Raw genomic sequence first — 13268 nt, 5'->3', positions numbered from 1 at the left:
TTCCCATCTGGAACGGAGCAGCCCAGGCCTTTTGAGCTGATTTTCACTGCAGAGTGGTTTTTGGTGATAGAGAGAGGAGTTACTCATAATGAGATCATAAGCAAAATTAAGACAAGCGGCTTTGCAAATGAATATTGCAGAAAGTTCTTGCAAAGGTCACAAAGCAAACCACCTCTGGTCACAAAACAAAACAAACTCTGTCGTCCTTTAATAGGCTCCAGTGGCCAGCAGGTCCGACGGCGACCAGTTTGTCTTCGGTACAGTCTGGGATTCACTGCACGACCCTTGGGAGGTCAGTGTATCCCTGCTTCGGTTTGCTTTCTGAAAACATAGAATTTTCAGTATTTCAATCTACATCTCTGACACTACAGGCTACAAGCGGCCCCTGCCACGTCAGTGCAATCTGAAAAACCAGTTTGCACCACAAGGCATCGCTTTTATTTTATTTTATTAGATGTAATATCCTGCCCTTCCTGGCCAAAGCTGAGCTTGAAGGTCCACAGATTGCAAGCAACACGCCCGTAGTTTGACTTCATGAACACCATTTATGAGGTGTGGTTTTCAGAGCATTCCTCCAGCGCCACTTGGGGTCCGTCTCCTCCACAACATTGCTGTGACATTGACTCTAGCCCCACTATGGGCCCTCACTGGCATCAGCTCATTTGCATCGGTCAGCATCAGAGGTGTGATCCAGCAGGTTCTCACAGGTTCCCGAGAGTAGGTTACTAATTATTTGTGTGTGCCGAGAGGGGGTTACTAATTGGTGATTTTGCCACGTGATTTTTGCCTCAGTTACGCCCCTCCTCTCAGCAGTAGTGCGCAGAACTTGAAGCAGTCTGGAGGTGCACCGGCGTGCGTGGCAGCCTGCGCCTGCGTGCATTTGTTTCCCACCCAAGGACCGGCGCAGCAGCTGCGTCCTTGCCACAGCCCCGCCCAGGAATGCCCCGCCCGTGGAATGCCCAGCCACGCCCCTGTCATGCCCCGCCCAGCCCCATTGGCGCTATGCCACAGTTTGAATCCCACCACCATGGGAACCTGTTACTAAAATTTTTGGATCCCACCACTGGTCAGCATGCATTGAATAAAAGTGCAAGGAGCTGTTGTCCACATCTTACTCGCACAAGTTCAGTGCATGAAATATCTGTGTGGCTGCGATTTTCTACAAAAACCTGCTGTAACTGTGTGGGGTGATGCCAGAGGAAATGAGGGGATTCGTTGGGAAAGAGTCATACAATCCACTCTTGTCTACATGGCTGAGCCATTTAAGGCCAGCCTATGCAGAGGAGTGTGGGATCTTCCCCACTGGCCCTACCCCCCAGCCTTCAGCACAAGGTGTGAGAAAAGTGATCTACCCATTGGCCCTTCAACGTGGTTGGGCACTCTGTAGAAGAGCAGTCTGTCTCTCTCTCAAGCCTACGATGTTTGTTTATAAATATCAGGTGTTAATTAAATAATATGATATGCGGAGCCTTAGGAATGAATTAAAAGGAACTAGATTGCTTTATTTCAGTTTTGGGGGGATGAAGTTATGACATGTATCAATTTTGTATAGGGAACATTCGCTGATTTTTTGAGGATGCTTAAGTACTATCTGCCTGTCTTTTAGAGGCTAACCAGTAGTCAACAAAAATGCACCTTTGTGCCTTTACTACAGCTAAAAGGTTCATATTACAACATTGGAAAGATAAAAGGCCAACTCTGAACTGAAGACCTAGGGTATGACTGCAGGCTAAAATAAGGTATTTTCTGTTTGCTTTCAAAGTTGTTACTAGCTAGTTTGACTATGCTGGATTCTACATGGCCCCCAGTGCTGCTGTGGCCCACGGGGGCGTCTCCACATGGAGGTACGCTGCTTTTTTCTTACTTACCTCCTCCTCCCTGCGTAGCTTTGTTGGGATGAAGAGACACCCCCCCCCCTCCCCGTGGCCCTGGCAATGGCCTGGGGACAGGGAGTGTGTTCCCTCATCCCGACAGAGCTACTCAGGGAGGAGGAGGTAAGTTTTTTTAAAGCAGCATGCTGGAAATAGCAGTGTCCACCCGGTGCCGTTCACTCGACACTGGTTGGCGCTGCTGTTTTTAAATAGACTTGCTCGTTGAGTGGGTCAAGAAAACACCATTTGGGTGTTTGGAGGCTGCAGCCATGGGAAGTCCCCACCCCCACCGGTGTTTTTACTGGGCCGACAATGGTGATTTTGGTTAGTGCAGAATCAACCTATGTATGGCTACCCTGACTAAAAAAATCAATGTGGCTAAATCAATGTGACTAAAAAAAATCAATTCCTGCCTAAAAGACAATTGAGGGACAATGTTAGAAATGTAACTAGATGTATTGGAATACTATGAAAAACATAATGAAAAACAAGCTGCCTCAATCTTTTTGGATGCAGCCAAAGTGTTAGATAATCTGAACTGAGGTTTTTTTTTATTCAAAGTACTGAAAGTAACAGACTTTGGTGAGAATTTTGTAAAATGGGTGAAATTTAGACAGACAGACAGACAGACAGACAGACAGACAGACAGACAGACAGACAGACAGACAGACAGAGATTCAGGCTGAGCTAAGGCAAGTGAAAGAGTCTGGTACTCCAGTCAGCAATAAGATTCAAGGTAGATTCAAGAGCTTTATTCAGAACCATGTCAGTCCAATGGACAGATAGCCAAAACTGAGGTTTGGCTTTCTGGCCCCCCAGTATATATCTGTAAATTAGAGTTTGACTCATCCCAGAATCCCCCCTCCCTCGCATTTCTATAATATCAACATGAGAAAGGACAGTGAGAAAGAGACATTGTTTTTGGGACAGGCAGGCTACTCCTTCAGGAAGGCAGATAAGGTAGCTGTTAAGCACTATTGCTAGTTTCATTGCAAGTGAATGAAAGTGGCCCCATGGCCTTGGGCGATGATAATAGTTGGGCCATCTGCTCCCAGGCTGTGTACATGAGAGTTGCCAGGCCAAGTATGACGCAGGCTTGACATTAAGTAAGTGTGTGTATGGGGGGGGGGGGGAACGCAAAGTGCGCACCGGACACAGTGTGGCCCAGCTACGCCTCTGCCTCCTCCTCTTCGTCTTGTTGCAGCTGCATTATAGTGCAATTTCCTGCTCAGTCACTGGAGACTAAAGGTTAGGTGATAAAAAATGGTTACCAAAAACTTCATTTTCACACATGCCTAAAAGGAAATATTTACTGCTATTAGATAAAATAAGATAAGATTCATGGGGAATAGGATGTTTCTTTATTTACCATATTTTTATCCCTCACTGTTAACATAAATGCATTCAGGGTGGCTTACAACACCCATTAAAAAACAATAAAACAGGCTGCACGTCGAAAGCCAGACACACTCGATCGATAAAAGCCAACTGTAAGATCATTAACAAAGAAGCTTTGGCGGACAGGAGAATATGTTTGGCCACAAGGAGACCTCACATTTTAAAACTAGCAAAAAAAATAACAACAGAATAATCAGAAAGGATAGACCAGAAGGGATAGATCAGAGGGGATTAAAAATCAGAAGGCAAAACTCTGTTAAAAACCACCAGTGAATATTGCAGTGGGGAAAGGGTCGAAACAAAGAACTTTTGGCTCGTCTTCTAGGCAGTTCTCAGTTACAGTAATTTCATAATCCCCCGATTCATCCTCACTTTTTGGAGCTGCTGGGCACAGTTTTAATTTCTGCTTCCATTTGCTCCAGCTTTCTTCTACAGTCCTAGTGAAGCTTAATTCTGAGGGGGGCTGAAACTGTTCCATCCATTCTCTGTCATGGTGGATTGTAAACGTGGAATCCCCTCTGCAAACTGCCACTACTGACACCATCCTGTGTCCTTTGAGGTGTGGTAGGTAGGAGTAAGCTTACCTACCCTTCACTCCTGCTCAACAACAGCCAGCAGAACGCAGGAGATTCTGGTAGCTTCCATCACTTGTCTCTTGAGTGCTTCCAGGTGGGAAAGGACAGTTATGGATGGAGAAAACTAAGACACACAGGGTGTTTCCCCACAGGACATTCTGTAGAGCTCGACTCTAGTCTGGCCAAAATTTTCTTCATGAGTTCGACTTTCTGTCGTTCCGTACAGCAGCCGAGTTCACTGTTCCTGAGCGGAGCTCGTACATCCCTCAGCTGAGCTCAGAGGGCAGGATGATCTGTCCTGCCGTGCATTCTATTGGCTGACATGAAAAATGGGGTGCCGAGCTCGATTCGCCGTTCTTCCGCAGCTGGCGAGTTCGGCTCTCCTTACCAGAGCTTATTGGGCGGGTTCAACTCTGCGCATCATCCACCCCTACGCTCCGATTGGTTCCCTTTTCCACGGCGGGAGACGTGAAATTCCTTCTTTTTTGTGTATGTCGCAATGTCGGATGGACTTTGTGACACTGTCGCGAAGGTGCGACTTTACGGGCTTCCTCACAAGCAGACTGATGAACCATCATGGATCCTGAATTGGAGGAGCTCTTTGCTGCCTTGTGATACCCTTCCATGCCTTTTCCTTCCTTCCTTCCTTCCTTCCTTCCTTCCTTCCTTCCTTCCTTCCTTCCTTCCTTCCTTCCTTCCTTCCTTCCTTCCTTCCTTCCTTCCTTCCTTCCTTCCTTCCTTCCTTCCTTCCTTCCTTCCTTCCTTCCTTCCTTCCTTCCTTCCTTCCTTCCTTTCCTTCTCCTCCCCACCACAATTCTGTCCTTCTCCCCACCTCGTTTTCTTTCATCCTTTCATAAGGATGCGTCGTATTTGGTGCTTTCAGCCTCTCCTACAGTTTATTGAGCGAACGTTTGTTTGCTGTCGCCATTTCTATCCAAAATCATTTTTAAACGTATTTCTCCATCCACCAGGCAGTTTAATTCACTGGCCCGTTGATGCTTGCTTTACGGCGCTGCCAGTTTCCAGCTGTACGCATGCTCTCAATGGTTGATTATGATTGGCTGGCCAAAAGCGCGCCGTGATTGGTTAAAGGGAAACTAAGCCCTGATTGGGCAGAGACAGGAACAACACGATTGGCTGGAGGGGTGAGTTGAGTCGAGTCGAGCTCAACAGACTGTCTGCGAAAGCGTGAGCTTGACACGAGTTCATCAAATAGTACTAGGTTGGAGCAGGGATCGAGAAGACCCGGCTTAGGCGAGTCGAAGGAGAGTCGGACTTGCGTCGAAAACTGTGCCAGTGCGGACAACCCAAGTCGGACACAAGTCGAGCTCTGCTGGCAATGCGCTGTGCGGAAACACCCACAGACTGGAAGTCTGCAACCAACACACACAGGGGACAAGGCCAGAGTGAAATCCTCCCAGACAGGCCTGGAGCGGGGGACAGAAACTAGTTCTGGAGGGCTCACACAGAGATATGTATACATATATACGTCACTCCCACTTTTGTGAGGAGGCCCTTTCACCCCTTTTTTGCTTACAGTTTCCACACAGACAGACCTTTCTAAGCTAAAACTGTTTCCAGTATATTTGATCTGCAAAACAGAAAAGGTCAAAGAAAGGGTAATGTGGGAAATCGTAGCATGTTCTGTAACCATTTTACAATGTGGGCTTTTACTACTACCAAGTTATTAGTCATCTATAAAGATGAAAGGAAAAACGTTTCACTAATTGCCAGATGTCCTGGTCAAAATAGGAGGGGAACCCCCGCTCCCAAAGTCGGGGAAGTCAGAGAGAGGGCATCCCGATTCCACCACAACAGAGAAGAAAGCAGAGACCTTCCGGTTAGACACAAACAAAGATCCACACACAGGTCAGCATAACTCTAGAGCAGCTACTACAAAACAAAAAAAGTAGCTGTTGCTATAGCAATAGCATTTGGACAACCAGGGAATAATTAGAGGTTACCCTTCAAGAAAGGAAAGGGTACTGCATAAACAGAGCATGATTCAGGGCAGAGAGCAGCTCTCCCCCCCCCCCCCTTATTTCTTACATGAAAACATATCAAGCTTCAAACTGATTGTGCGGCTTGACATTTTGGTTCGGATGAAACAACATAACTGTCAAGCTGCTGAGAGTCAGCACTTCCTTAGCACAGCCTTCCACATGCACTCTGGGGTTGCCTTTGAACTGTGCATGCGCTCAGGTCCCCCCCCCGCCCCCGCCCCCCCGTCTGCCCGTCTGCCTGCCAGCTCATTTCTTGCTGAATGATTGTGAATAAGAAGAGGCCCTTTGCCACAGAGGTCTGAGTGCACAGATTCTGCCGCGGGGTCTTTTGCCCAGAATGTTTAGCCTTCCGGTTCCATTTGATGCACCAGATTTTTCTAAAGATTTCCTTCCTGGTGTGATTTCTTTCCCACTATGTGGTGTCCTGAGGTGGTATGCAAAAAACAGCTGGGCATGGCACAACTCCAGCATAGTCGGGCCGCTCCCTCGAGGGATGCAGGCACCAAGGCCAGCACCAAGAGGAAGGTGGAATCACGTAGAACAACAGAGAGGTCCCATGCTGTGGCGTCCAGCTGTCGTGCAGGGAGGTGGGGCTGCGGGCCCCCAGTGGACAGAGTACTTGTTGCCAATCACAGAGCCACAGGAATCATTTTAAAGAAACCTCCATTGGAGTGAGAAATAGTCTCAGTCTTTGGAAATCTAACTTTTTTTTTTTGCTCTTGTGGCATAGAAGTGCATTGAAAATGGAGTTGATTCCTAAAATAAGTAATCTTCTCAATACAACAACCTTTATTAGGCATATTAAAATAGGCTCCAGAGCGTTACAGACATTTCTGAAGTGCAAATCAAAAGTACATTCAAAACACAGACAGATGAACTGTCTTAGAAAGTTCTGTCACAACGTAATCTTCTATCTAATGTTCCTGTTATGATTTCTGGTAAAATCTGAATTGAATAGGTTTATCTGGAACTCAATAAATAAATAAATAAATCCAAGAGTGAAACTGAAGGTTGCTCAATTGAAAATGAGTCGGGGGGGGTGGGGGGGTGTCCAGCTATTCCTAATATTAAATGCAATTATGATGCAGCAAGGTTAGTGGCCCTTGGTGGGGTTTCTAAGGCAAGAGACACTTGGAGGTTATTTTCTATTGCCTGCTTCTGGTGTCCCTAGGAGATTGCCCATCCAAATACTAACCAGGGCTGACCCTACTTAGCTTCTAGGATCGGATGAGATCATGCTAGCCTGGGCCTTACCTGATCTTAAATTGTACCACGATGCAAGCGCCCTAGTCTGGCCACGGGATTGGATCATGCTATTCAATAAGGAAACCCTCTATCTAGAAGGCTATAAGAATACGTGGGGATGGCACGAGTATTTATGGCCATTGTAAAAAATACTCATGAAGAACTTTAAGGTCCATGCAATACGAAAGCCCCTGATCGCAATATGGGATAAATATAAAAATAAACTGTATGGAAAATTACTGATTTGGGTCTCATGTCTGGAAGCTGCCCAAAACCGACAGTTATAGCAATAATGTCTGGCCAACCTATAAAGACCTGATGATATGGGAGAAAGATAACCCAAGTTTAAAACATAGGGTGATTTCCCACTGAAAATTAAAAGTAGATTAAGCCAACTTTCAAAATGAACCGCAACTTTTCATTGCGGATTCAACATCCTCACTGCACCATTTTTCCAGGGAAGACTTGTAGGCCTGCCTCGGATTTCAGAAATGCATATCCCCACTGCCATGCGATTGGCTTAGTAGGTCTTGGCGGGTCTCTCCTGATTGGCTGTCATGCTGTGTTGGGGCAGGAACTTTTCTTCACACCATCACGTCAGCTGGTGAAGATGTGAGACCGTGAGCAAGGCACCCCCTCTGAGTATAAATGTTATACCGAGCATCCCCTTGCTCTGGTTCCCTTGTCAGACAGGTTAAACATTAGACCGAAACAGAAGAAGTCGAGCGAAACGAAACGAAAACAAAAATAAATAACTGCACGCATTGCACACGGGCTGGCACACTCTCATTGGCTAGCAGCATTTGCATCACTGTGAATGGCGGGAAATTGAACTACATCAGGCACCCAAACCTCCCCACCGATGCAGATTGGTTGCACAAGCAACCCCGGTACTGGGGAAATGCAGGATAAGGGGGAGGAGGAGCGACAGGGCCAGGATTGATCTGTGTTCCGCAGTTCAGCAGTGGGGAGATCGCGAGGAAACCTGGATGTTTTGGGTGACTATCCCAGGATTAATCACCAGTGGGAAATCGCCCATAGAGAGAGCATCAAAATTGGCCTTTCTGAAAGATATTCAAAAAGATTTTGAATGCTCTAGTATTAAATTTGATGTCATCTTGAAGGAATCCAACATTAAGTTGATAAGTAAAATGTACAAGTTGCTGTTAGAGATAAATCTAGAACAAGAAACTATCAAAGAAACAATGATTAAATGGGCGCAAGATATCAGTAAAAATATATTGTATGTAGATTGAGAAAACACCTGGAGAAACTATCAAAAGTTTATGCAAAGTATAGATTTAAAGGAAAACTTTAACAAAGTTTTCCAAAGGTGGTACCTAACATCTCAAAGACTAGCAAAAATGGACAAAACAGCATCTCCATGCTGCTGGAAATGTGAGGGGAAAAATAGGCACCCATTTCCACCTATGGTGGAGCTGCAGAAGAATGAAAAGATTTTGGGAAAAGATACATAAAAAGACTCAAAAGATCCTAGGCCAAAAATTTAAAATGCTACCCAAAAATTATCTACTAGGTATTTTTCAAGATAACTGCAGGGTAGATAATATTTGTTTTTATATCTCTCAAAAGTAGCAAGAATTCAAGTGGCCAAATACTAGAAGAACAGGAAAATTCCTAGCTGTACCATAGGTGTCAAACTTGTGGCCCTTCAGATGTTATGCACTATAGTTCCCATCATCCCTTGCCATCAGGGAGTGATGGGAACTGTAGTCCATAACATTTGGAGTTTGACACCTGTGGTCTAGATAAGGGGTCTACAACCTGCGGCTCTCCAGATGTTCATTGACTACAATTCCCATCAGCCCCTGCCAGCAAGGCCAATTGGCTGGTAGCATGGCCCATGCTGGCATGGGCTGATGGGATTTGTAGTCTATGAACATCTGGAGAGCAGCAGGTTGCAGACCCCTAGACCATCCTTGAACATGTGAATGAAGATTCATTCTGGCCAGTTCCACATCCGGCTGGCCAACTAGCAAAACTCTCCTGGATAATCAGCCCCCGCCCAGGATCCTTGGTGGAGTTGTTGGAGCTGCATCCAAGCTTTATCTTCCAGAGATGTCTCAGGGACACCATAAATGGTAGAAGTCTTGAAATGGGGCATTCTCCTCAAACAATCCCACCAACCAGGTGGCCACCTCCCCTTCTAGCAAGGCCCTGACCTCGTACACTCGCTCCTCATTCATCTCAAACTCCCCTCTCATCATTCGCAAGTATGAACCGACTTATACAAGGAAGTAGGGGAGTTTATCAGAGTCCCCTTTAAAGGTTGCCTTCTGGTCCTTCTTCAGCCATCCAGGCACCTGGGGAGTGGACACCTGGGGGGCTGGGACTCCAGCCCTGAGTGCCATTAGCTGCTGGATGCCCAGGGCACCCCCTCTGACTCCAGGGCCCACAGGCAGGGCTGGTGCAGGGGTCATACCCAGTTCCGTTAGTTGCTGTTGCAGGAGGTGGACATCTCTCTCAACTCCTTCTGGCTCCACCGGAGCAGGGTCGTTTCTCTTGCTTGCCCTCTCCCCAAGTATAGCAGGTCCCTCCGTTCGATTGCCAGCATCTCTTCCCCCCTCGATGTCCTCCACACGGAGCTTCTGCATAGCCCCTAGCCACAAGGCCCAGTGAGAGGGAGTACGCCCCATATGCTCCCAGGGGTAGGAGCTCAAGGGTATTTCTTCCCTCAAGGCCGGGTCGCTGCAGGTATCTCCTAGGCCACGGGGGCATCTCCTAGGCCACGGGGGCATCTCCTAGGCCACGGGGGCATCCCCCATCTCCAGAGACCACGGGGGCATCCCCAGCATCCCCGTCATCTGCACATTGGTCCCCATTGCTTCCACCAGTACCGTTGTCAGTTGTCCTGCCCTCAGCCCCATCCATTGGAGAGGCTGGCCGTGGATTGGTTGCCCCCTGATGGGGCCCCTGCCATATGATGTCCTCTTTGGCAATGCCTTACACTGGCTCCATCTTCTGGCATTGCTGCCCCTCCCAGCCTTGGGACCGGGCGCCACTCATAGGGAATTTGTGTTGTCTCTGTTTTTAGGATTCTGTACGCTGCTATTGATTTTAAGGCTTGTAATTGTGTTTTAAATTATTGCTGGATGTTATGTGTTGTGTTGTAAACCACCTAGAGCCCTCCGGGGATGAGGCGCTCTACGAAATCCAAATAACAACAACAACAACAACAACGATGACGATGATGATAGTTTACTACAACGCATGTAAAGGAAGAATGCACAGATGGCAGTGGTAACATATGGCTGGCTGGATTACATATTTCAAAGAGGCATTGATTAGTTATATCTGAGGATGACATAGTTTCAAGAATGCTTCTCATTTATTCAGATACGCATCCTCCCTTTCCATTCTCTGTTTCCTCCTACTGGTGTGATTTCCCTCCATTTCGTCCAGCAGCTCCTCACTGGCACAGCAAATGAAAGTGTCTGTTGCAACGTCCACAGCACAGTTTTTTCAAACTGTTTCATCAATTGCGTTGGCACAGCATCCTTTTGTTTCCCTGTGAAAAGCATTTGATGGCATTGCATGTCACCGTTTTCATCTTTCTTCTCTTGCTCTCTTTTTTGTAAGCAGAAGACAGATATGCATATATACATGATTTGCATCACTATAGTGAAGGGCTTTTCTCCCTTTTTTTTTTTGCAATATTTGCAGTTTAATGTTTACATACTGTATTTTGTTGTTTTATTGCTGCTGTTGTACTCTGCCCAGAGCCCTTTGGGGGACTGGGCAGTCTATGAAATCTAATAAATAATAACAATAAATCTTAGGTGTATTTTTAAAAAATTAGTGAAAAATTGCCTCTCTAAGAAAGATTGGGGCAGTGCAGCGCCATCTGGTGGCTAGCCACTGGATAGAAAGGATTGGGGGTGGATGCTCCAAGCTTAGCGGAATCATTATGAGAAAGGGGTACTGAGACTTCCAAGCCATCTTCTATGGACAAAGATGAAGTTTAGATGACAGCTGAGGAGAACCACAAGTGTTTTGCCGGGGTGGTTTCAAATACACAGACAAAAATGAAGAACACTTTTCATGGAAAACTGCCAGTGAGGCCCACCTTCCCCAAGAAAAAGTGGCACATTGTTCAGTGCCACTGCGCTGGCCACAAGCAGCTCCCCCGAAGAGGGTAGTAAGCCCCACCAGTGATCACTGCTGCTCTTCAAAGTGGTGACTGGCCACGAGAGTGAGCTGAAAAGACCAGGCAAGCTGGAGCCAGATTTCATTATGGGTGCACGACTGCCCCTGTAAATAGCAGCCCTGCCACTCATTCTGCCCCTCTCTTTCGAGCAAGAACTGATAAGAGGGGGTGTTTGATGGGGTATCTCCTGCTGTGAGTTTCCCCAGTCCCACAAATGCAGCCCATGAAGGGGAGGAGAGGGCACAGATAATGGGAGAGCAAGCTTTTCCAAAAAAAAGAGGAGGAAGAAATTGCGGTCTGCCGGTTTTGCCCAACACAATTTTGGCATCTTGGCTACACATCGCTGGGTTGCTTTTCCCTCACTGGAAAATCTGGTTTCTAATGATGGCTGGTCCGCAACCATCAAGGGAAAAAATCTCTGCCTCTACATTTTTGGACAGCCTTCCAGCATCCTTGGCACATGTCAAGTGAGGGAACTCATTCATTGTCACTTCTCACCTCAGTGACCATGTGTCATTCTTTACAGACTCGGGCAGTGGTGGGATCCAAAAATTTTAGTAACAGGTTCCCATGGTGGTGGGATTCAAACAGTGGCGTAGCGCCAATGGGGCTGGGCGGGGCACAACGGGGCGTGGCCGGGCTTTCTGGGGGCGGGGCATTAATATCTCTGTTACTGTAAAAAAACTCTTACTGTAAAAAAAAAGTTCCTAATTTCCAGCTGGTATCTTTCTGTCCATAATTTAAACTCATTATGGCAAGTCCTATCGTCTACTGCCAACAGAAACAACTACTTCTCCTCTAATTGACTGCCTGTCAAATACTTAATACTTTCAAATACTTAATTTTGTTTCTAGAAATCAAAAGAAGAATACTTTCCCTAAACAAGGAACTTTACCATGTTACTAAAACATGTTTTTAATACAGCCCAACAGGGAGAATTATCCCATTTTCTACCTTCGCTAACCAGCCACATAGGAAACAACAGGACTTTATGATTTTTGGACCTAATGGAATTTCTAACGGAAAAGCAGACCCAATTAGTAACCCACTCTCGGCACACACAAATAATTAGTAACCCACTCTTGGGAACTGGTGAGAACCTGTGGATCCCACCTCTGGACTCGGGGTCCTCCTTGTCTGGGATGTCCCTGCCTCCTGCGTGCTTCTCCTCCACTGGAGCGTGTCCCATCGTTCACAATCTCGGGCCTCCTCTACATCATGCACTAGGACAGAGATTCTCCCACCCAGGCAGCCAACCGTGCTTTCCCTTTGCTTCTTCCCCAAAGCCACTGTTCATTTTATTTGTATTTTATTTCTTGAATGTCTTAATCGCCCCTCCCAGAACTGACTCGGGGCGATTTGCAAATTGAACGACACAATAAAACTGTCTCAGCGTAGACCCGTGAAATTCAAAGCCAAGTAGCGATCTAAAATGTATAATATAATTCGTTCAATTATAATTAAAACAGTCTAATTAAAATTTTAATTATTATTTAATACATCTACTAACTGAACCAACCCACTACGGCTGGATCAGAAGGTAGACCAATAAATGATGGCGACAATCACCACTTCACACCTGCAGTGTCGAACGCAGCTCGAACTTAGGTCGATAACCCAAGTGCGGAATCGACCTAGGAGAAATGTGGTCAGAGTTGAGGGTGCTGGGATGGACCACTGCTCTTTATTGTTCCATTTTTATCCTTATTTTACCTCAATAAATAGCCCCTTGTGTTCTTAAATATTTTAATGCTGTAATAAATCGTGCACTATTCCAGAGTGCCACAGATATATCTAGCTCACCTGTTCCTAGATTTTTTTAAAAAGCAGCTATGCTGTGCTATAAGACAGAAGTTTAATTTCAACATTTATTTATTTATTTGTTAGATTTATAGGCCGCCTCACCCCCGAAGGGCTCGTGTCAGAGCATTCAGGCAACAGGCCACCAGATGAAAGAAAAAACAAGCTATGGGGAGTTCCGCTCAATGCTGGAATGCACATGGATGCT

Source organism: Sphaerodactylus townsendi, linkage group LG04 (genome assembly GCF_021028975.2).
Source record: "Sphaerodactylus townsendi isolate TG3544 linkage group LG04, MPM_Stown_v2.3, whole genome shotgun sequence".
Taxonomy (NCBI): Eukaryota; Metazoa; Chordata; class Lepidosauria; order Squamata; family Sphaerodactylidae; genus Sphaerodactylus; species Sphaerodactylus townsendi.
Note: the sequence above shows the minus strand (reverse complement) of the source record.